General features: G+C 50.0%; 1 long non-coding RNA gene across 1 annotated transcript in view; it reads right to left on the bottom strand.

Moving 5' to 3' along the window:
- Positions 1–25,050, bottom strand: part of LOC309974066 — a 74,743-nt gene that overhangs the window by 15,478 nt on the left and 34,215 nt on the right. Inside the window, exon 2 of the long non-coding RNA XR_014326853.1 lies at positions 7,372–7,508. This is a non-coding gene — a long non-coding RNA (uncharacterized lncRNA). The remainder of the gene's footprint in view (positions 1–7,371; positions 7,509–25,050) is intronic.

Below are 25,050 nucleotides of genomic sequence, written 5' to 3'. Positions count from 1 at the left end.
TGGCGGGCTGGCGGCCTCAGTCAATAGATTTCAGTGGCACCAGGATTCACAGCAGTCACTCAGGAATGGCATATGATCTGGATTTCAAAACTGCCTCCTCTTTCTGTGATACTGACACTGAAAACCTCTCGGCTACCTCCCTACCAGGGACACGAGGACTGAAAAGGGAGGGCTGCTGGGGCAGAGCACACCGGCTGCCCCTGAACCTCTGCCAGCAGCTAAAATCAGTCTCTGAAGAAACAGTGATTGTCCACTTCCTCTCCCACTGATGCCCAGGAAAATATTTTACCGGACAAAACCCAAATATTGGGAATCCAGGGAAAACATCCTCCCTCCCTTTCCGCTCCCCCCCCCCCCCGCGCCTCCTGCCTTGTCAAAGCTTCATCATTTTAAGAGAGATAGACAGTGGGACCTGCAGCAAACAGGGCCTGTGAAGAGGGCCCAGGCCTCTTCCCACGCAGAACCGCGTCCTTAGAGCACCTAATGAGAGGAGGGTAGTTAGTTTTGGGGTTGGGGTGGGAATCGGGGGCAGGGGGAGGTGTTCTATTTATGAAGAATACAATCATTACGTTCAGGTCGCTGGAGGGAGCCAGCGGGCTGGAACAAATTTGGGGGCTGGGGGAAAGGGAGGCGAGTGGCAAAGGTATGAGTGCAATGGCTGCCGCATAGCACAGGGAGATCAGCCCGGTGCTCTGTGACCACCGAGAGGGGTGGGATAGGGAGGGTGGGAGGGAGGGAGATGCAAGAGGGAGGGGACATGGGAACATATGTATAACTGATTCACTTTGTTATAAAGCAGAAACTAGCACACCATTGTAAAGCAATTATACTCCAATAAAGATGTAAAAAAACCCCAAAACCAAAAAAAACACAGGGCTGTCTCCCCTGGGGCTGGCTGGCCTCTGGGGGCCCAGGGGGCTCAGCGGGCCCCTGCTCTCTCCCCTAAGGCGCACACGTACACAAGCACAACAACACACGTGTTCTTCCGATCAAACACACACTCACTCGTTCATTCCCCTTTGAGGACACATTTTAAACACAGTCACAGAACTGACCCTGCCCAAAGCGAACTGCTGTCTCAACGAGGTCCCCGTGGCAGAGCCTGCACGCTCATCTCCACGATGCCCAAGACACGTGTGGAAGCCCTCCTCCGGAGCTGTCTTCAGAGTCAGGTTACAAGGCAACGCGTAAAACTGGGCGCATTATCGTTTCATCACCCCTGATTCAGACCACCCTTCCCCGACAACTGTATTTCTAAAGGGCGTCAGTCCTGGTTCCACAGATGTGAGCCGTGAAGCCACCCTCAAAGGGCAGAGATTTGCCAACACCAAGGAGAACAGTGCGGTGTTGGGGGACGTTCTTGAATGTTCTTGGGGGTCTCGGAGGTTCCGAGCCAGGGCGCCACCTTGGGAATAAGGGGTAAACTTCCCAAAGGGGCGACCTGGGTGAACGCACCACCCCTTTGCATGGGTGGGCGCTGGGCACGATTATTTTTATTGTTTTCTAAAAGTCAGTTGTATAATGTCATGGCACCTGCTCTGGGTGTGGCCCTGGCCAGGCACATGGCAGCTGGAGAGTCACAAGGTACAGGGCAAGGCCTCTGTCTCCCTCTACCCAATGCAGGAGCCAAGACTCACACCTGCGGAGTCACCTGCGATGGTAGGGGTGGGGCCCGGGATGGCTGGAGAAGGGTGCCGTGAGGGCGGGGGTCAGGGAAGGAGGAGGTGGAGGCGGGGTCTGAACCCCACTTCAAAGAATGTGGCCGGGCTTCCCTGGTGGCGCAGTGGTTGATAGTCCGCCTGCCGATGCAGGGGACGCGGGTTCGTGCCCCGGTCTGGGAAGATCGCACATGCCGCGGAGCGGCTGGGCCCGTGAGCCGTGGCCGCTGAGCCTGCGCGTCCGGAGCCTGTGCTCCGCAACGGGAGAGGCCACAACAGTGAGAGGCCCGCGTGATGAGCGGCAGGGGGCACCGGGGCAGGAGGCAGGGAAGGGACAGGCTCCGAGCGGTCCTGGATGGTGTGTTCAACCTACCTCACAGGGGATGGGGACTTGCAAGGGAGAGAAGGGGGAGATGGGGGAGGAGAATTTCAAAGGGATCCAGGCCCGGCAGCAGCCTTCCCGGCTCACTTTGGATCCCTTCTGAGCGTGGCATCCAGAAATACCGCGCATCCTACACAGCTCGGAGTTGATTCCACTGCTGAGAGTGTACGACGCAGTTTCACTGTGCCTCAGTTTCTCTATCTAGAAACTAACCATACAAACAACAATAGCTACTGTTCACCGGCCAGCCCCGTTCCGAGGACCTCAACTCTTAATCTAGCCATGCCATAGTTACGTCACTTTGACACGCTCTTGGCTACTGTAGGCCTCCGGCTCTCAGAGCTTAACATGCTGTTTATCTCACCTCAGAGATTGCGGAAGGCTAAAATCAAATAATGCATATAAAAGAGGTCTTTTAATTAAATGACACTCCACCAAAGCTCATTATTATTGTCGATGTTATTAGCATTTTACTAGGCTTCATCTACCTCAGGGTAAAGGTTATTTAAGGCCTGAGTACAACATTAAAAAAAAAAAAAGCATCACTTTCAAACATTAGCAGAGGAAAGATCCCGTGGAGACTGGCAAAAGAAAAAGTTACCCAAAGCCTGAAACACGAGAAGGCAGGACATGGGGGTTTTTGTTTGTTTCTTGTACGGGCCACAACGTTCTCAGAAGAGGTCATTAATGGCTTTCTGGTTCCTTGGCGGCAGAAGGAACACAGCACCTTGCCATCGGCGGCATTTTTCACAGACTGGCTGCCCGGGGGTGGACCTGAGTGCACCCAGCTCACATAAAGCGTTTATTCAATGCCCAGGAGCAAGTGAATACGACCTGCTCTCTGCCATCAGAAGGCCCAGTGTTTGGAATAAGATACCCTCCTTCCAAAAACAAATGCAAGTAGAGCCCCTGATTCGCCCCTCCCCCCCCCACCTCTGAAACCTGTTCCTCCGCAGACGTCCCCACCGTCCACCGCCCATCGACCCACTGGGAAGCTGGAAGCCATCCTTGGTTCTCCCTCTTCATCAACATCCACGGCCAACCCACCCTAAGGCCATCTTGTGACCTCCACTCTCTGACCCACCTTCTCTTTATCTCCATGAGCGCTGTTATCATTTCTTGCCTGAACGTCCAAAGCCACCTCCCAAGTGGCCTCCTTGGTTCCACTTTTGCTCTCTCCCTTCTCTACCAAGAGATCTTCTAAAAATGTACATAAGATTGCAGTACTTTCCTGCTTAAGCACACTGAACTCAGAGCAATCCAAATTTCTTTACCAAATCCTACAAGGCCCAGTGGGATGCGGTTCCTGACTGTCTTTCCCACTCAGCATCAGCTGAAACTGTCTTCTCTCCCCCGAGGAATGGGCAGAATCATACTTACCTTCCAGGATGGTTGTGAGGCCACTAGGAGTGGGGGATACCTAAAACTGCTCTGTAAACCAGAAAATGCTGTACAGTGTAACCTCTATTCCATTATAATTGGGCTTTTGTGTTTTGACTCTTGTTTTCATGGTTTCCAGTTCATTAATATCTTTCATTGTTTGCAATTTTATATCCTTTTCAGATATAAGGATATTTATATGCACAAGGCAGTACTGAAAACTACCATGCCAGCATCTTGGTATTCCAAAGATAACAGCCCAGCTACGGTGTGCTTAAAACCTCGACAATATTTGTTCTTCCCAGGGCAGAAAATCAAAGTTTTAACTATGCAGTCAGATTGCCAGAGGCCTAGAGAGAGATCTCATTTAAATGATGAACCAGTTCATTCTCTCACGAAAATGATGCAAGAATGTGATCTTCAACATCTCTCCAACATTTTCAGTAGCAGCAGATAATGTTTATTAAGCCCCTACTTTGTACCAGTCCCTGTATTAAACACTTTTAATGCTTTACCTTTGTTAATCCTGACAGCAACATTAAGAGGTGTTATAATTGTCCAGACGAGGAAGGTGAAGCTCAGAGAGGTTAAGTAACTTACCTAAGGGCACACCGCTAATGAGAAATGTCCAATCCTCTATTTTAATAGCCCATGTTCTTTTGTTCTACCCTATGTGTGTTGCAGGCAGGAGAACCAGGAATGTGTCTATCTGTGAAAGGGGAAGAGGGATAATTGGGAGATGGGGGTTTAGGCAAGTACAAGGCCACCAAGCCCTATGGATGCAAGGGATTTGGGGCAGTAGATTCTCCTTAACTTCAAGCTTCACTCCTCCGAGACTTTCGTTCTATCTCGCAAAGTTAGACGATGCCCAACAGGTTTCCCCATAATCAGTGAAAAGAGTATAAGTCTCTCCTGTAAAGGGTAGTCACTGCCTTTTTGTTATTTACACCAAGAAATGTGTGTGTGCGCGCATGTGTCTGTGTGTGTCTGAGAGACAGACAGAGAGGCAGAGAAGGCGCTCTGGCCAGAGAGATTCCCAGAGAAGTTTTCCTGTCACTTCACACACTGTTTGCCAAACAATCACCCACATGGAAATAGCAACAGGACCACCAGGGCAACACCCTCCTTCTACTGTCAGTTCTCTAGTGCCCCAGAAGTCGCTGTGCAACCTCATGCAAGTTACCTCCTCCCTCTGGGCCTCAGGTTTCTCATCAGTAAAGTAAAACATCTAGATTCCTAGAATTTCATCCAGCTCTCAGACTGGAGGGATGCTCTCAGATCCATGATCTCTTTTTTTTTTTTCTTTTGCAGTACACGGGCCTTTCACTCCTGTGGCCTCTCCCGTTGCGGAGCACAGGCTCAGCGGCCACGGCTCACTGGCCAAGCCCCTCTGCGGCACGTGGGATCTTCCCGGACCGGGGCACGAACCCGCATCCCCTGCATCGGCAGGCGGACTCCCAACCACTGCGCCACCAGGGAAGCCCCCATGATCTCTTTTGCTATCACCACCTCCCTGAGGCGACGGGTAAGTCAGACTGGCCATGGGAGGCTGGGGGAAGGTGCCATGGTTGAGTGAAAGATCCTGGACCAGAGCTATTGACTTTCGACGCCAATTCCAATGTCAGTAGACTCCACCAAGCTGCCTTCAAGGGTGCGGACAGAGCTTGTGCAGGACCTATGCGTGTCTGTCCTCTTAAAACAGAAAGGATAGCACGCCGAAGCCACTGTGTGGGGGGCTCTGGCCACGCCAATGGATCAGTGTTTGAGGGCAGTTCCTTCATTTATTCCCTCCTCCCTTCCTTCCTCCCTCCCTCCCTCCCTCCCTCTCTCCCTTCCTTCCTTTTCTTTGCAGAGGGAAGAGAACAGGTAGAAGTAGGAGATGCCGCCCAAAAGGTATGGATGGCTTGAAAAACTTGAGATCCCTGCCAGACATAAAAATAACTGAAAACAAAACAAAAACACACACACACAAGCATGATCTGTGTTGTGTGTGTGTGTGTGTCTGTGTTGGCGAATGGTAAGATTAAAGAGCTAAGTGTGGAAAAAGCCCTCATGGCCACTTGTATTTCCTAGTTACTCTGTGTTTTATATGTTTGCACAAACCAATGAGCTTCCTATTAAACAACAGGCCAATTTTCACATGTTAGAGGGAAAGAAGCTCCCCCACTAAGACGCACCAGCTGGGAGGGTTGAACTCACGACTCAATCTTCTCCACGTCTATCTGTTCCCTGGGATCCGGTACCAACAGTTCTACTATTCCAGGGCGCTTACAGGCAAACAGAACATTGGCCAGGCCAGAACCCACGCAGAGCCCCAGTAGGCTGGGATCCAGCAGCAGACCACCGTTTTCACCCCAGGAGCTCAGCCTTCAAGAGCTGCAACGGTCCCCGCTTACACGAGGGGTCCCTTCAAAGTGGGTGAAACGAGACGCGCAGCAAGCAGGCTGTCCCGCGGGTGTGAACCAAGGGCCACCGCCGGCAGGGCACAATTTGTGGGGAACTAATGAAAGCCTCCTCCAACCCCAAATCCCACCCCCAACCTGGGTGGTGACCCATCTCTGAACCTGTCTGGAAACTCTCCAGGCAGAGACAAAGACAGGCCTCGTGGGGTAAAGAAAATAGCCCAAGCTTCCCTCTAGAAAGTCCTCGTGGTATTTGTAGCAAGTGCAATCTCAGATGATCACTTAATCTCATCCTTTGTTTTTGAATCTGCAAACCCTATATAATAATGAGAGACATGGATCGTAGACATCTAGCACAGGGCCTGGCATGTAGCGTGTATCATACTAAATGGTAGCTGTTATTATAATATCTCAATAATTTCGAAGGTCTCTGTTAAAAGTTCATGTGCTGACAGGACTGCTCCGCCCCGGCCGTCGCCCACGAGTAAAGATGCCTTTGCTGGCTGGCTCGGGAAATGAGCTAGGGCAGTGGTTCTCCAAGTGTGGTTCCCCGCATCACCTGGGAATTCGTTTGAAGTGCGCATTTGTGGACCCCCCTCTGAACTACTGAATCAGAAATTCTGGGGGTGGTGCCCAGTCATTTCGCACCCCCGCCCCGTGACTCTGACGCCTGCCAAAGCTGGAGAACTATTGAGCTCAGCAATGACTGCCAAGTCTGGCTGATGAGCAGAATTTCCTGGGAGTGTTTAGAGGAGAAATGCAGGTCCCTGGGCCCATCTCCCAGGGACTCAGAGTCATCAGGTTCTGGGAAGCTGCCTGGGAGTCAGCATTTTAACAGGCTCCTCAGGGGATTCCACTGAGCTAGAGGTTGGGTTTGTTGGGGAGAGGGGAGCACAGAGGCTGGGAGAGACCCAGGGATGGGGGTTCCTGGGAAGGGACTGGGAGGGCAGGCCTGGCAGAGCTGGGGGTGCTGAGATGTAAGAAAGCACTGAAGACCAAAGTTTTCATAGTTCTATAGATTTATGAGATGGAATCTCCTACCATCTTCTCATTTTCCATCCAGGGAAACTGAGCTCCAAAGAGAAGTGACTATTCTAAGTCCATGCAGCTCATGCTTGGAAGAGCTGGGACTGGAGCCAGGGGTCTCCCTTCCAGAGCCAGCGCCCTTTCCACCGAGCCCCACAAGCTCACACTCACGTGTTCTCTCCCTCTCAGCATCTCTCTCTGCGCTGAGCACTGAATCCACGCGCATTCCCTCAGTGTTGACCGTGAGGGTGAGATCTAGGGAGGAGTTGGAGTCAGACCTCAGACCTGAGTGCAAATCTAGCCTCAGTCACTGAGTAGCTGAGCCATCAAGTCACCCTCTCAAGGCCTCAGTTGCCATATCTGTAAAATGGGGATAAAATCTGACGTCACAAAGCTGCCGAGCAGGCCAGCAGCCGGTGACTCAGGCGAAGGTGCTTTCCAAGCTGTCCATCACCCCCACAAGCACAGGGGCTAGAGAAGAAGGAGCAGGGCTCACTATGACCTCTTGCCTAGAAGCACTTACCATCTAGCCGAGGCAGAAGAAACACACTCAAGGCAACTGGAGAACAAGGAAGCGCTCAGCTCCACGCCGAGTGCAAGGTCACGCTTCAGTGCCTTTGCTCGGGCGCCGCTCTGCCTGGAACACCGGCCCCCAAAACCCTGTGGGTACAAGAATGCCCGGTCATTAGGCTCACAGTCTGGGCCTGACTTTCCCCACCCGTGAAGGCAGGAAGTAAAGCTCGTTCAGCTCTGTGGCCCCAGAATGTCTACATCTCAAAGGTGTGCTCAGGAAGTGGCTGATCCAGGTAGGGAGGCTTCTGGTCAGAGGGGCCTTAGAGACCTGGAAGGGCCTTTTCAGGGGGGCACGTGCCTCAGAGAATTCCTGTAATGCCCCACTGGGGCAAGCATAGTGGGGACAAGGGCTTCAAACCAGCCAGAAGCCATCAGCCGACTCCTGGCCCTCCTACAGGCCCCCAGCGTGTCTATCATCCACCCCAGGGACCAAGGCTCTCAGGTGGGGTTGGCGGTTCCTTCACAGTCAGGAGGGGAGGAAAGTGAAACAGGAAGCATCAGCTCCACGCAAAGCGGCACCGAGATCTACAGAATAAGGGAAGACACTAAGCAAGGGGCAGGCGCACAGGAAACAGCGATCCAAACTAGGGCTCCCGAGGATCTGGTCATTTGTTTCTCCTGTTTCTCCCTCTTCCGGTCTGGAGGATCCAAGGAGGTGTCCAGAGGGAACAGGGCACTGCAGAGTGAAGAGCTCTAGAGACGGGAAATTTCTCCCACTGCCCCTAGGAGCAGTGTGACCTTGATCATACCACGTCAGTTCTCAGGGCCTTTAAAATGGGTACCAGGTGAATAAGGAACTGGTGGCTCGTTTTCCCCTGGAGGATAAAGCAAAGAACACAGCTAGCAGAGTGAATGCCCCTGGTCCAGCCAAGCAAAATAGGTTCAAAGCTGGCTCTGGGTCATGGCTGTGGTCTCTCCATGGAAAACTGATAATAACAATGATGGCGTTGAGGGTGACAGCTCATCTTTGCTGAGTGTGTCCTGGGCACCAGGAGCCGGGCAAGCACTTTTCATTCATTACGCTGTTCAATCCTCGCAATGACCCTTACGGCAGATACTATCGTTATTCCCATTTTGCAGTTGGGAAAACTGATACTCAGAGAAGTTACACCTGGGATCGTGGTCTGGTGTGTGGGGGAGGCAGGATTTGAACCCAGGCTGTCGGATTCCAGAGCCCATCTACTTTCCTACTGGAATCTTCTGAACCTGCGAGTCAGTATTCCACAGCTGGGAAATATGGGAGGATCTAGAAAGGCAATTACAATAATCATGTTCTAGACCCAGGACTAAGTCTGGAAAGAAAGATCACATTTGGAGCAAAAATTCAAAGTCTGCTGAATTATTCGCAGTACAGGAAACACAACTCAGGGACTTGGTTTAAATAGGCAGATCGGGTGTCCTGGAGGCAGCCCAGGCCTTCAGGGTAGACACCCTGGATTCTCGGCCACTGCCCCCAGGCACCAGCCTGCTTAGCTGGGGTCAGGCAGCTGCTCTCCAGTCCATTTTCTCATCCATCAGGCATGCCAGGATATTCCTGCCTTCACCACCTCGCAGGTGGGCCCAGGTTAGCTGAGTCCCAGCAATGTCCACCTTCTCTCACCCCCAATTTTAAAAGATTTTGTCTCTCATACAGCAATTAGTTTCTCCATTAGCAAAATAGCGAAGCATTTGTGTAAGTGCCGAAGTTTCTGATCAAAACAAAGTAACCGGGCTTCCCTGGTGGCGCAGTGGTTGAAAGTCCGCCTGCCGATGTGGGGGACGCGGGTTCGTGCCCTGGTCTGGGAAGATCCCACATGCCGCGGAGCAGCTGGGCCCGTGAGCCATGGCCGCTGAGCCTGCACGTCCGGAGCCTGTGCTCCGCAACGGGCGAGGCCACAACAGTGAGAGGCCCGCGTACCGCAAAAAAAAAACAAACCAAAAGATCCCCGAAGTAACCATTGTCACCCACGTCCAGCCCAGAGCGAAAACAAAACCAGCCCCCAAACCCCCTACCACACCACAATATTTTTAGGCAGCCAGTGCCACTGTATCCTGGGTACTGTACAACGTCCACTGGTTTCTGGAATACTGACTCCCATTATGTGGACTTTTAGGAAAACACCAGCCTAAACAATTTCTGAGGTCTCCTCCAGCACCAAGTTCAACAAGTCTACAAAATCGATGCTGTCTCTTCGTGTGCTTGGCTAATTGTGAATGTGTAGTCACCGTTCTTCTTTTGTTTGCTCAGTCCTAGAAATGCAAAACCAGGGAGGACCCTTGGAGTCTAAAGGAGGTCATCTAAGGATACCCGTTGCGCAGGCCTCTGCCACTTCACACCGAGGGTGGAAAACACAGGGAACTCCTTGGGCCCGAGAGGCTGTAGCAGCTAAAACTATAAACAAGTTCAAGAAGTGTTTAGATGGACTCACGGAGGAGGGGACGACGGGTGAGGGGAATTAGGAGCATCAGGTCTCGTCCTTATACCCCTGCAGCTTTCCGTTTCCTGCTAGCAATACAGTATCTGACGGGCAGAACACTGACGGTTCCACTGACAGCATAGCTGATGTTCTCATGCAAGGAGATTAAAAGAGGAAGGAAAACAAACAAAGAAAAAAAGAAACGAGTGTATATGATAGTTTCCTGCTTTGACATCTAACTTCTACGATCAGAAAAAAAAGAAAAATTTCCATTGTCGGAAATTTAGAAATAGAAGAGGAAACATAATCTCTGATTCCACGTCTAAGGATTAACTGCATTAACATTTTGCTATGTTTCCATCTGTGTGCCTGTTTTTTTTTTTTTTTGTGGTACGCGGGCCTCTCACAGTTGTGGCCTCTCCCGTTGCGGAGCACAGGCTCCGGACGCGCAGGCTCAGCGGCCATGGCTCACGGGCCCAGCCGCTCCGCAGCATGTGGGATCTTCCCAGACCGGGGCACAAACCCCTGTCCCCTGCATCGGCAGGCGAACTCTCAACCACTGCGCCACCAGGGAAGCCCTGTGTGTCTGTTTTTTAAAAAATAAAAACTCTATGTACAACATGTATCCTGCATTTTTCATTTAACATTGAAAAGAATCACATTACTTAATAGACATACTGTTAACTTAAGGATTTCTACTAGTTATTTACTTAAGAATGAATTTATTTAATCGTTGAATTATTTTATCATTCACCTCTTGTTGGACATTGTTTTTCTTTTCCTAATTTTCTACCGTATAAATAATGCTGGGATAGACATGCCTACTGACTTCTCTTTGGAGAAATAACAGTAAATCTCAAAATCTTGGAGTGCACCATTTAGTAAGTTTCTCTTACATAGACGAAGGGCAGGTGAGGGACAGGCTGGCGAGGACTTCCCCAGGGAGCCCTGAGTCTTGCTACAATACCATTTTAAAGGCTCAGTGCTTCTGGTACTCCCCCATCCCGCCGTTTCCCCTCCTTCTCCACAGCTATTTATTCATGCTGAAGACTCTTGCCTTGGTCCCTGCAAAACAGAGCGTTTAGAGAGCTAAAGAGACCCGCAGAGAGCTGAAGAGACTCGCAGCCACAATAAGGACCTACAGGATAGCACAGGGAACTCTACTCAATACTCTGTAATGGCCTATATGGGAAAAGAACCAAAAAACAGTGGATATATGTACATGAAGAACAGATTCACTTTGCTGTACACCTGAAACTAACACAACATTGTAAATCAATTATACCCCAATGAAAATTAAAAAATAAAATAAAATTAAAATAAAATTATATATACTAAAAAAAAAAAAGACATTCGCAGCCACTGGGCTGCAGCTTCCCAGGACGTGGCCCTTATTAGAAATGCAAATCCTCAGCTAACAAACCCCAAACACCCAGCTCACCAGCCCCCCTCGCCGCCTGCCCGGTCGGGTGGCCCCTGTCTTCCATTTTACCTGAATGGGCTGAAAGGGAGTTGGCTGGGCTGTGGATGAGTCATCTGAGAAGGAAAGGGTCTGCCTGAAATGGAATCGTCTCCTCGGGGTTTCAATTTTACCCAATAAGAGGAAGTCAGTTCCTTTCTTCCCAGCCTTAACTCTACTAAAAGCCATTAAGCACTGCCAGGGACAGGAGACATTTATCTGTTGGTGAGTGTGAATGCTGCGTTCTGTACCTCCAGCTGGGATGGAAATTAAGCTGTTTACTTGGTGGCCACCCCAAGGGACCGAAAGGAAGCTCTAACGTGATGGTACTTCTGAAATGCATTTTTAAAATCTCAGAGTCTCGGCCTCCATTCCTGCCTGTAAAATCATCAGGAATTTGCAAAATTCATTTAGCTGAATTACACCCTGACCAGCACTGACCACCAAATGCAAATGGGGTGACCAGCAGGTGACCTCACCGAACCGGTTCTTGTTTTGGAAAGGGTGGTGGGCATCTGAAGGCTGTTGCGGTTGCAGTCAGGCTAGCTTTTACGATAACCAAGATCAAAGAGAGGTTTGGTACTGGTTTCCCAGGTGCGCTTCCTCTGCGTGTTCAGTCACATTCAAAACTTCACATGATAGAGTCCCTTTATGTAGGGCAGGCCACCCCCACAATATGTCTCAGTGACGTATTGATTACTTTGAATGAAAGTTACTTGAGAAACAGCCGGTGGCAAGAAATGACATTTAAAAAACCCATTCTGATCCCCAACTTTCCCCCTGAAAGTGGGGCATAAATCTCCCATGTGAAGGTACCCTCCCTATATCAGGAGGATAGAAAACATCCTTCTAACCAGAGTTAGGAAAGTCAAGGCTAAGAAAGCTATAGAAACAAACTTTGTTACTTCTTCATTAGTCCGCTACCCCAAGCACAAGCCCCTTTGTTTTGCTCTATCTTCACAAAGAACTGTTTCTTCTTTGTCAAAAAGTGATATATAAACAGCCTGCTTTGGTCACTTGAGGGAGGGCATCCCGTTTCTACAGAATCTCCATGCCTATGAATAAAATTGGCTTTTTCTCCTGTTAATTGGTCATGTGTCAATTTAATGATTAGACCAGACAAAAGAACTCAAGAGGGGTAGGGGGAAATTTCCCCCTTTCCATCCCCCTCGACGTGGCATGAGCAGGTTCTCCCTGTCTAGAACGACAAGCCCACTTCCTCGTCAACAGACTTCCCTTCACAATTGGTCCATGCCATTCCTTCTGCCAGTCTGGGGGCCATTGCTACTTCAAAATGCCACTCCAAACTTACCTTTCACATGCAGAAAACCATCTGAGGTCATTTATTTTGTATCCTTTTGGCACTCTTAACACTCAGAGCCCTCAACATGACTTTGCTTGTACATTTGGTCTCACCCCTAAGCTCCTTAGCACTGGAAGGTGGAGCCAGTCTTTTATGTTTGGTCCCTGCTACACTGAATGTTTGTGTCCCCCACCAAAATCTGTATGTTAAATCCTAATGCCCAAGGGTGATGGTATTAGGAGGTTGGGGCCTTAGAGAGGTAATTAGGTCATAAGGATGGGGTCCTCATGAATGGGATTAGTGCCTTTACAAAAGAGACCCCAGAGAGCTCCCTTGCCCCTTCCTCCATGTGAGGACACAGCGAGAAGACAGCCATCTATAAACCAGGAAGTGGGCCCTCACCAGATACTGAATCTGACAGCCCCTTGATTTTGGACTTTAGGCCCACAGAACTGTGAGCAATAAGTTTCTGTTGTTTATGAGCCATATACCCAGAACACCATAGACTCAGTCCATGGCATTTTGTTATAGCAGCCCAAAGGGACTAAGAGTTCCAACAGTGCTTAAGGAGAGAGACTCTTGCCCTGCTCCTAGAATAAGGTGGGAGAGTTTTCATATTGTTCTTATTCTTATTTTCTAATTTATATGAATGTATATGTGCGCATATCCTTCTAAAGGAATATAAACACGTTAAATAAATTCTGAAAAGTACAGTTCCAACCGCTCTAACCACTGTTGTAAGTTCTTAAAGTTCTTTAGTGAGAGTAAAAGGTAACGGGCCTCGCTTACATGCGAATTCTGCAGTCAAACAAATGATTTTGGATTTGCAGATTTGGAGTTAAAGGTGTATCATAAGATGCCCTTGGTAGTGTAGTGGTGATTAAGAGGATGCACTCTGTCTGCGTTGAATTCTGGCTCAGCCACTCAACAGCTGTGTGACTTTGGGCAAGTTACTTAACGTCTCTGACTTTGGGCATACCCAGGTTCTTTAAAAAATGTCCTTCTACTACACATACCCTTTACATATTCCTCGTTTTACCTAATGTCCCATGCAAGTATCTACCCTTATTATTACACAGTTCTCATAACCAACATTAAAATAGTCGTGCAATATTCTAGTCAATCATTGGTGCAGAGTTAAGTAAATGTTTTCTAACTTTTTGCTGAAATTCAGTATTTCAATGACTGTTTAAAAGAAGATCAATACCCTCAATTTGTGGGATCAATGAATTAGTATCTGCCATCTCCTGGATACTCTGTGTAAAACAGAAGCCAGCCCACAAGACCCTGGTAGACCCCAAACCCACTGTACTTTATGTTCCCAATGAGAACAACCTGGCACTAGTCATCCAAGAGCCCATTCACATATACAATCCATCATCCTCAGGGAGGGGTGGGGAATATCAGATGAAATAGACCATGCAGCCCTTCGGGGCAGCACCGCCCTGCCCCCCACCCCATCCCATAGTCCATCTCTGCCCACGTGCACTGGGGCTGCCTCCGTGCATCCACTCCCATCCGTACCCCGCACAGTCATCTCACGACAGCACGGGCGGCTCTCCGTCAAACAGGTGTGTTGTGGGAGGGCGTCTCCTGAGGTTCCGCGGTCAGACACTGGGGGCAACACTTCAGTCATGGCTTTCCCCGTCTTCCCAGGTTTTGGGTTTTCTTTCGATCAGTCCTCTCATTCTTTTTCCACACAACGACCCAGGCTGAGCTGGTTTGAGGACACACCCTCCCTTACGGCAGTCGCTCCTGAGGGATGTGTGTAGGAGGAGGACACACACACACACTCACGCACGCACACACACTCTACAGGAATTTTTGCTTCATTCCTCCTGAGCCCAGGTCTGTGTTTCTGCCCTGAGGTCAGAGCTGCGCTCCCCACAGACATCAGCGCCCACTTCACAGAGGTCCCTTTGTTCCACGCACACTGCACCTCACTCTTGACCGGAACCTTCTAGCTGCCCCCCCAGGGCTCTCCTCTGTTCCAGCTCTTTTCTCCCTCATCTTGTCTCTGTTCTTAATACTTTCCAGGGGCCTGTTGGCCCCATCCTACCATTTCCTGATCACTTGCTTATGGATTCTCTCCTTTTTTTCCCCAAAGATTCCGATTCTGAAGTCTGATCTGGGGCACCCTGGGCCTCAGTTTTCTCATCAGTAAAACAGGGTTATGTTAGTACTGACCTGCTTCCCAGAGGTGTGTGAGGATTAAAGGAGATAATACAGGTACAGCACCGGGCACAGCGCTTGGCTCCGAGAAAGCACGCAAATGTTAGCAATTATTACCTTTATCATTATCATCATTAATTAGAATAATGAATAACAACCCTCAGTTTTTCTAAAAAGCCGGAGGTTCTCCCATAGCTTGTCATTCCTAAATTCCTCCATCTCAGACCTCCTAACCTCCCCCTAGGAATCCTACTCAACCCCACATCCTGATCTCCTGATTGGTTTTCTTTTCTCTGGACTTGAAAAAAATAACGAATCTGGATTAAGAGTCAGGAGATCTGAATTCTACTGTCATGAAAGAGTGGAAAGGGCTTGTGACCCTGGGCAAGTAATAGTCTTTCTGGGTTCCATCTCCTTCACCTGAAAAATGAGGAGATTGGACCAGAATAGCATTTTCCCAAGCATGTTCTGGAAGCTTCCATCACACTCGTGCTCCCCCCGCCCCCCGCCCTGAGCCCCTCTGGCCACAGCAGTGCCATAAGTGACCAACCTAGCACCCAGCTCCACCTCACTTAGCTCATCGTCAGAGCTGGGATACTGTCTACACTGCCTGGTGCCTCAGTAGATGATTACAGGGCTGAGACAGTCCCTTTCATTAAAAAAGAGGTTTGAAATTGGTGTAAATCTCAGCTCTGTAAGGGAGGAAAATGAACTGTCAGCTCTGCTGAAAAACTAGGACAAGGTTCTCTTTAGCAAGTCTCCAGGTACTGTTCAGGCAATCACTGGGTATCACGAGCCTTAAAATATACCCCTGCCTGGTACAATGTCTCCTGATTAAGCTGCCTGCCAGGCCTGGGGTATTTCAGGCGGGAATGGTGTATTTTAAAACCACACAATTACTAGTAGTTTGGAAGAACCTTTTGAAACACCATGCCAATCATTTAATTCATTTTCCAAGTCCTTTTTAAATGCAAAATATGCTAATACGTTGCTGGAGTATCCAGCAGAGAAACCTGCTAGAGACTGGGGCCTCTCTTGCTTGGAGGTTAAGCAGAGGGCTGGTGGGAATGGGGCGCAGCGAGAAGAATGGCCCATTTTCCCGCCGATGCCACTGGGCTCAAGTGTTTCTTTGTGTTCCCTTCAGCTGCGAAAAGGTGCGATCACCCTCACAGGCACAGATTTGGGGCATAATGGGCTTCTTTTCTGCCCAAAGCCCAAGTCCTGCCCCTGGTAAGTAAGACATGTCCTTGAGTTGTCTCTAGCTCCTCCTGGTGAAGAGGGGACAATGAAGGAGGGAATAAAGAAAGGGTGAGACAAATTGATGGCTTGAAGGAATAAATTACTTTAGGCCCGGAGGGGCTGCTGCAGCCTTTGAAAAAATGATATAAACCAGCAAGTCTCCATTTCTCTTACCTATACAAGGGAGGAGGATAAATTACAGACCAGGGGTCTCTCTTAGAGGATTCAGGTGGGTCAGCCTCTTTACCAAATATTACACCCATTTTGCCAAAATCCGCGGGCTTCTCTGTACCTACTTCACAACTGATTCCATAATCTCATTCAAAGTTGCTGTTTATTTAATAAGTTGCTGCTTATTTAATAAGTACATGTTACTGGTCCTACTCTGTATACCCAGCGCTGTGCTGGTCTTGGTGGGACGGGGCCAGCACACAGGAGTACAACACGGGGATCTAGCCCTTTATAGCTATCTATAATTGAGCCTCTGCTATCTTCCAGGGACAATAAATGCCTGGACTGCAGAGGGAAAAACACACATCCACGCCCGAAGGAAGCGAGGCAGGCATGGCAGCATCCCCCCCTGTCCGAGTGGGAAAGCCGGAATGCAACCTCCCGAGGCTCTGGCCCAGGCCTTGCAAACAGGTGGCTGACACTGGATTTGGCCCTTAGATATGTTTTCTTTGACTTTATACACTGCTTTAAACATTTTGGGAATACCTCCTAAAAATCAAGATTTCCAACATAAAAAATGAATAAGGGGCTCCCTGGCCTCACTGAATCCATACCCCTGCATGGGAACAGTCAGTGGGAGTTCAGTGGCCAGTATCCGCTTTAGACTGGGCGTGGATGCTCTAACTTGCCCAAGTCGCCGCCACTCCTGTGACTTACCCCTAGCTAGCCTCCCTCATTCTCTTCACCTGCCTGACCTCTGTATGCATTTGGGTGTGCAAGCCTGACTCAGGACAGGCCCCTTACTTGCAAATGAGCAATCTGAGGCCCAGAGAGGTTAAGACAGAGAGAAGTACAGGTCTCTGCTGGACACCTGGGTCTGTGCTATTTTTACTATGTCATCATGGGCAACCTAGGGGTACATGGTGCATGAAATAAACGAGGACCGTCATAACTACTCGATGGACGGAGGAACAAATGAATGAACGGATGGACCAGCCCAAGCCATAGATGCAGGCATGCAGGGGCCACGGTGGGTAGGGGGCTGGAGGAGGCTTTATGAAGCGGATAGAAAGAGAACAGGCCTGAAAGAGCTCAGGAAAGGAGTAAAGAGTTCCCAGCTGACTTGAGGACCTGGAACCCCATTTATTTAGTTTAGTTTTTGTGACTTTTAAAATGTGTTTTTATTGTAAAATAGGACATAGAAATAGAAAAGCATTCCCACCAACAGTGCAAGAGGATTCCCTTTTCTCCACACCCTCTCCAGCCACTATGGAGAACAGTATGGAGGTTCCTCTAAAAACGAAAAACAGAACTACCATATGACCCAGCAGTCCCACTACTGGGCATATACCCTGAGAAAACCATAACTCAAAAAGAGTCATGCACCACAATGTTCATTGCAGCTCTAGTTACAATAGCCAGGACAGAGAAGCAACCTAAGTGTCCATCGACAGATGAATGGATAAAGAAGATGTGACACATGTATACAATGGAATATTACTCAGTCATAAAAAGAAATGAAATTGAGTTATTTGTAGTGAGGTGGATGGACCTAGAGACTGTCATACGGAGTGAAGTAAGTCAGAAAGAGAAAAACAAATACCATATGCTAACACATATATATGGAATCTAAAAAAAAAAAAAGAAAAATGGTTCTGAGGAACCTAGCGGCAGGAAAGGAATAAAGACGCAGGCATAGAGAATGGACTTGAGTACATGGGGAGGGGGAAGGGTAAGCTGGGACGAAGTGAGAGAGTGGCATGGACATAGATACACTACCAAATGTAAAATAGATAGCTAGTGGGAAGCAGCCGCATAGCACAGGGAGATCAGCTCCGTGCTTTGCGACCACCTAGAGGGGTGGGATAGGGAGGGTGGGAGGGAAGGAGACGCAAGAGGGAAGAGATATGGGGATATATGTATACGTATAGCTGATTCACTTTGCTATAAAGCAGAAACTAACACACCATTGTAAAGCAATTATACTCCAGTAAAGATGTTAAAAAAAAAAAGAAATAGAAAAGCATATAACACACAAACATACAAATTATTTTCAACGATTTATGATTCTTTTTGGTCTTGTTTTCTTTCTAAAAGCCATCAAAGCTACTTCAAAATCAGGGTTTTCTGTGCTTTTCAATCTGTACTCCCTGCAGAGTAAGAAACTACCCTACCCCTTCCAGCCTGATATGGTGTAGCAGAAACATCAGGGGGCAAGCAGCTGGGAGACCCGGGGTTCAGTCCCAAGTTAGATGCATGGGGAAGGTGGTTTACCCTCTGACCTCAGATGGGGAGACAGGACCAGATCTCTCTGAGGTGCCAATGTTCCAGTGCTGTAGGATTCTGTAAGGCCAGGAACGCTGGGGAGAACAGAAGGAAACTGCTAGGATATCCAGGAAAGGAAAGTCAGTGATCCAGTCACTTACTGGCTCAGGCCAGAAGCAAAACTGTCATCATGGCTGCATTAGAACCTGAAACCAGTCACCAGAATCTGTCCTAGATCCCTCCAGGTAATAAGATGTTGGTGAAAAGGGAATTTAGAGGTCACGGGCTCCAGGCCAGCTGAGTACAAGTAGTTTGGATGAGGGATGTGACTTGCCCAGGGTCTGATCCTGAGTATTAAATTGCATCCCAAAGGCTTTTCCTTCAGCCTTTATTCCAAGCATGGGCTCTTGCAAGGGCCAGAGGCCTGGGGACGTGAGTAGGAAGGCTTCTTGGGCCAGGCCTCTCCTTCATGAACGGGCATACACTTAAACTTTTGACAGTCCCTGCAAGACACATATGTGGCTATCTGAATTTGGGACTACAACACACATATGTGGCTGTCTGACTTTGGGCCTACAACACAGGTAGAATACCCTGAATTAATGTATTTTAAATGTAAACCTGCAGGAAGCTTACAAGACGATTCTATAGCATTGTATTTTGGATGTCAAAAGAGTTAACCTGCTGGTTTAATTATTTTACAGATCTTCAATTTCTATAATCAGTTTTAGTATTTTTTTTCATATTTTAACATGCCAGGAGTCTAAAAAATGTGGATGTGGCCCGAGTCTCTCTCGATCTCGGTGAGGACTGACCCCAGGGCAGAACTTGAACACCAGAACCTGCGGGAGGCCCCTTCAGTCGCTGAATGGAAATGGGGATGGGGAGAGTGCAGTAAAACGAATATGGAACACTTCGGTCTCACCCAAGGCAACCTGCACTCCCCATGTGCTTTCTAAGTGCCAGGAATGTCCAACAGCTGGCACAGAGATGGCCAGGCCCTGCCCGTGAGGCAGTCATGGCCTAGCCAGCCAGCCAGACACTGAATGAGCTATAAAGTGACGCGACAAGTACTGCAACTGAGAGACGCAGAAAGTGCTGGGGCATGTGCGGGGAGAACGTACATTCGCCTGAGGGTGGACCAACAAGCAGATGAGGCGTTGGGAGGTGTGGCGCACGGAACAACGCCCCCTCCAAATAGGCCACGCCCTAACCCCCAGTACCTGTGAATATGTCACCTTACATGCCAAAGGGTCTTTGCAGATGTGATTAAGGTTGTTGCCAAGGGGAGATTATTCTGGCCTATCCGGATAGGCCCAGTGTAATCATGAAGGTCCTGAGAAGTGAAAGAGGGAGGCAGGAAGGTCAAAGTCAGAGCGAAGCAGCTCGAGAAAGACTCAGTCGGCACTGCTGGCTTGGAAGATGGAGGAATGGGCTGTGAGGCAAGGAATACAGGCAGCTCTAGAATCTGGAAAAGACAAGGAAATGACTTCTCCCTTAGAGCCTCCAGAAGACAGAGTCCTGCCAACGCTGTGCTTTTAGCCCAGTGAGACCCATTTCAGACTTCTCACCTCCAGAACTGTCAGAGAACACGGGCGTTGCTTCAAGCCACCAAGTTTGTGGTAGTTTGTCACAGTAGCCCCGGGAAACTAAGGCAGGAGTAGAACCCAAGTAAGAGACAGGAGTCTTGGTGGACCAGTCCTGAATCGGTACCAACTGCCCTCTGAGAGCCTCTATTTATCCCTCCAAAAAACAGGGGCTCTGGGTAGATGGCCTCTGTCATCCCTTCCCTTTCTGACACTTGGTGTCTTGATCTGGTACAGCATCCGCTGTACCAGATGGCTGGCAACTGGCGGTGAGAGTTGACAGAAAACAGCATGTCCCAGAGTGTGTTTGGTGGAATTTAAGTTCTATGGGCTGTGGATGAGGGTTAATCAGAAAAGAGGGTTATTCACGCAGCAAATCATTACCGAGCACTTCCCAGGCACTGTTCTAGGCACGGGGGAGTCAGTGGTGAACCAGGACAGACAAGGTCCCTGCCCTCGTAGAATTCAGAGCAGAGGAGTGAGCGAACTAGTGAAGAAGCCCATTTCCACTGGGCAGCAGACCACGGAGGAAATGAAACCTGGTGACGAGACAGAGTGGGATGGGGAGGCCTGCCACTCTCGGCAGGGTGGTCAGGGCTGGCCTCCCAGGGTCAAATGTGACTTGGTCCTACGTGATGTGAGATGAGCTGGGCATTTAAAGAAAAGGGGAGGGCTTCCCTGGTGGCACAGTGGTTGAGAGTCCGCCTGCTGATGCAGGGGACACGGGTTCGTGCCCCGGTCCGGGAAGATCCCACATGCTGCGGAGCGGCTGGGCCCGTGAGCCATGGCCGCTGAGCCTGCGCGTCCGGAGCCTGTGCTCCGCAAGGGGAGAGGCCACAACAGTGAGAGGCCCGCGTACCGCAAAAATAAATAAATAAATAAATAAAGGGGAAAGAAGGATGAAAAAATACTGAGCTAATAGAGCTCAACAGAATTAGGTATGAAGGAGTCCTGAGCGTTTGAACATATTGATTGGTCCATGTGTTCATTTGACACATTCTCTTATTGAACCAGGCAGTGTTCTGGGCACGAGGGATACAGTCCTGAACAAGACAGCCAAGCAAGAACGGGGGGAGCGGCATTAGTGCAGGGGAGACGGACAACACAGAGGTAAACAGACAAGTGTAAAATGAGGATGTGAAAGCAGGAACAGAGCAGGTAAGGGGGTGGAGGTCTGGGAAGACCTCTCGGAGGTGATGCTACCTGAGCAGAGTCCTAACACACAGGAGGAATCAGTGTGCAGCATTTCCCAAACTAACACGACAGCGGAACCCTTTGTCACAGAGCGTCTTGCAGGACGACTGCTCCTCAGACGGGCCTTGAGAAAAGCCTGAAGCGTCAAGCTGGCGTCTGCACGTGCTCGCAGGACCGCAGTGGGCACGTCAGGATGGAGGCTGTGAATCTCATGAAAGCAAAGGAAGACATCTCACGTAGAAGTCCCCCCTCCGAAGGCATATCAGAAAACGGGAGTGACTGGGAGGTCTCCTCCGATGGACTTGTGGATTTAGAAATCCCCGCACTCTCTCCTGGGCGGCTCCAGATGCCCCCTTGGTGCTGCTGGAGAGTAGCTGAGAGCCCAAGATTAGATGAGATGGGCTCTGCAGGCATGCGCAGGTGCTGCTTTTCGCATGTCCCAGAAAATGGAAGAGAAGAACAGGAATCCTTTTCCTGGGATGTTGCGTCGTAAAGAACACGTATTTTTGGGGTTTTTTATTGGAGTATATAAAATAGATAACTTGTATTTGTTTTTAAAGTGTATCTGGGTGACGATGATCAATGTTCCCATTTCCGGGGATTTTTACCCAAGTCCTCCTTCAGTCTTGATAAAGGAATACATTCTACACCCCAGGACCAGAAACAAGAACCGGGGGCCCAACCAGGGCACATCCTATCCTCATGGGAAGTCCACGCCCAGAGAGAGAGACTAACATCCTCTGCAAGAAGTCCCAGGGAGTTGCCCTGAGAACGAACGCCGCCGTCCCCGCGATGTCCTCTCCTGTCTGGAACAGGCCGTCTGGACTTTCTCACAGCTCAGATCAGCTGAGGCACATTATGTATTCAAATCCTGCGGCAGGAAGCCTCCCAGCAACGGCCATCCCGCCCGGGCTCTGTTCCTGATAAGCTGGGTTCCAGGGCTGCCAGAGGGCCGCTCTGAGAGGACACAGACGCGGCCTGACCTGGCAGGTGGTGACGCCACTCATTTTCCACATTCCCTCGGCAAAGAGGTCAACGCAGAGACATATGGGAGCAGCCTTCGCACGAGAGCTGACATCTCTTTCGAGCCCCTGCTTCCCGGGAGCAATAGGAGGGGCATAGGACCAAGCACACTTGTGGTTCCTCTGCTTGGAAGCTCTCCTTGGCCCTGGTCACCTTCCTACTCATCATCTTTCCATCTCAGCTCAGTGTCACTTCCTCTGGGAAGCTGTACAGATTGGATCAGACCCACCATTTTGGGTTCTCACGGCACATCCTGCCTCTATTATGAGCATCTGAGACGGCTTCAGGCCCCAGGTCTGGCACTGACTGCGCCTTGAACAAATCCCATCATCTCCCGGGGCCTCAGTTACTGAAGGAAGGGGGTTGATAAGATGCTCTCTGTGGTCCCTCCCAGTCCCAGCACCCTGGGATTTCCCTTCCCAAAAGAAGAGCCCTGAGCACAGCATGTACCCAGTCAGAGGTCTTGGCCTTCGGCCATGACCTTGGGAAAATCCCCTTCCCTCTCTTCCATTTACCCAGCATTAAAATGACAGAGCCAGTTGCCATGCTGGTTTGCAAACTTTTTAAGGCATGAAATCCTTTAAAAGAAAATGCAATCTGATACCTAAAACAGGTAAACGTGGAGCCACTTTGCTTGAAATAGGCGAGGGTCTGGGAGGCCCTTTTTGTTTTGGCCTCTGAGGCACCTCCCCCAACAGCGCTCCTAAAGCGCAGCTAAAAACCGCCGCTCCCTTAGATGCTCCTTCCAAATCCAACCCGGAGTCAAGTTCCGATGTCCACCCACGCACACCTCACCTCTGCTCGGTGCCTGCCTTCTGTGGGCTCTGGAGACCTTCTTTTGAGGTGCGTCCAAAAGATACAGAAGTTTGCCTGCTCCTCTTTTCTTGTTTTTGTTTTTTACATGCTTAATTTCGAACATCACTCCGTAGAGCACAAGAAGTGAGAATTATAAAGGTAGGAGAGGAGAAACCCATCACTTAACCCACTTCCAAATCACTGCTATGGACACAAAAGCCACAAGTGCTGAGATGAAGGACACAAGTGACTGTGGCCAGCTCTGCCTGTTTACAGAGGAATCACCAACACCCATGGAGGGGTTGCCAGCCCCCAACGCCCTCCCGGGCACGTGTGTCCCACCAAGACGCCCAGCAGAGCTCCTGCCGTTCCTACCACGGAGTTTCTACCATGGATGGAGGGGCAGCCAATCAGGAGACCTGGCCGCTGGTCCCCAGGAGCACCTTGCAGAGCCAAAGACACAGACAAGGACCCTGCAGAAGCGGCCCGCCTTTCCTCCAGAACTCAGAATTTGCTGAGACACCTCCCCGCCGTCACTATGCCCCAGTGTGAGCGACTGGGTGGCTTTCTACAGCCCGGGCCGCACACTCCTTTACTTCTTTATTTCCTAATGTCTTCTAAATTCATCCCCCTCCCTGTGTTGAGCAAAACGTGCTGAGGTTTGTAGAGAAGCAGTGCCCTTGCTTCCTCGGTGTCCGAGAGACAAAAAAACCCACTGAGAAATCCCCTGGGGGAAGGCTCAAGGGATGGGCCTTTGTGGGCACCTGGCCGTAGGTTTATTTATTTATTTATTTTGCGGTATGCGGGCCTCTCAGTGTTGTGGCCTCTCCTGCTGCGGAGCACAGGCTCCGGACGCGCAGGCTCAGCGGCCATGGCTCACGGGCCCAGCCGCTCTACAGCCTGTGGGATCCTCCCGGACCGGGGCACGAACCCGTGTCCCCTGCATCGGCAGGCGGACTCTCAACCACTGCGCCACCAGGGAAGCCCTGGCCGTGGGTTTTGATTTGGAGGCCAGGACAGCTGACCTTTCAGAACCAGGGAGAAACCTTTTATATTTTGAGGCAGCTGATTTTCATTATTATTTTTTAGAGGCTCTAAAGCTTCTTTAAAACCATCTCCTGGACGTAGAACGTCTCTTTGTTTTCCCCTAATGCTTACTTGGCTTATGAAAATGCATTAAATCAGTAGTCATTCTGCTGCTCCCAAATGTGTCCCACTCTCAGCCCCATCGTCTGGCTGGTGATGATTCTCTTTATCAATCCCAAGACAGCAGCTGAACCTCCTGCGCGATCTGGCATCTCCCCGTCCTCCCCACTCCCCGCCCCCCTGTCCTGCTCGGTCCTCTTGAATTTAAACTGTCAGCCCTGCAGTGACAGACATCGCGAGTTGGAAGGGGAGGGAGACGGTGCTATTTATAATCCAGCGGAGTTCACCCTCAGAACACGGCCATTTTTTTCCAGGCCACCTGCCAGAACCCACATTCTGCAGGCTCCATATATGGGCCTCCCCACAGGCCCCTGTGGCCACAGCCTCACCTCTGAGGGGACCAAGGCAGCCAGGCGACTCAGGAAGGTAAGGCCGGATCTGCTTCTCCAGGGCCTGTGACACCCAGCTGCGGGGTGAGCTGAGACGGTGGGGTGTGGGGGGTAAAGAGCCAGGAACCCTGGGGTACCAGCCTGACCAAGCTTGGAGGGCAGCCGGCTTTCCCCCCAAGGCTTGAATAAGAATGGGGAGGAAGAAACGTATTCTTGCTATAAAACATTAGATCACCCCATAGCTTTGCCAAGTGGTTTTCAATTGTTTCCACTGCGATGTGACTGAGGTCCGTGGCGGCCTTGCCAGCCCCCAAGGGCTCCGAAAGCTGGATTTATGGACGCCCCTGGATAGGCAGATGGGAGGGGAAGGCTGGGGAGGGTGCGCAGGCCAAGGCAAGGGAGCGGGGCTTTGCCAAGCAGATCTTTTCTGCAGGCTGTCGGCTTTGATTAGCATATATAAAGGACACAGAAAGAGAAAGGCGTCTGGCTTC

The sequence above is a fragment of the Leucopleurus acutus genome (assembly GCF_964270905.1).
Source record: "Leucopleurus acutus genome assembly, chromosome: 17".
Taxonomy (NCBI): domain Eukaryota; kingdom Metazoa; phylum Chordata; class Mammalia; order Artiodactyla; family Delphinidae; genus Leucopleurus; species Leucopleurus acutus.
This window is presented reverse-complemented; position numbering and strand designations above follow the sequence as displayed.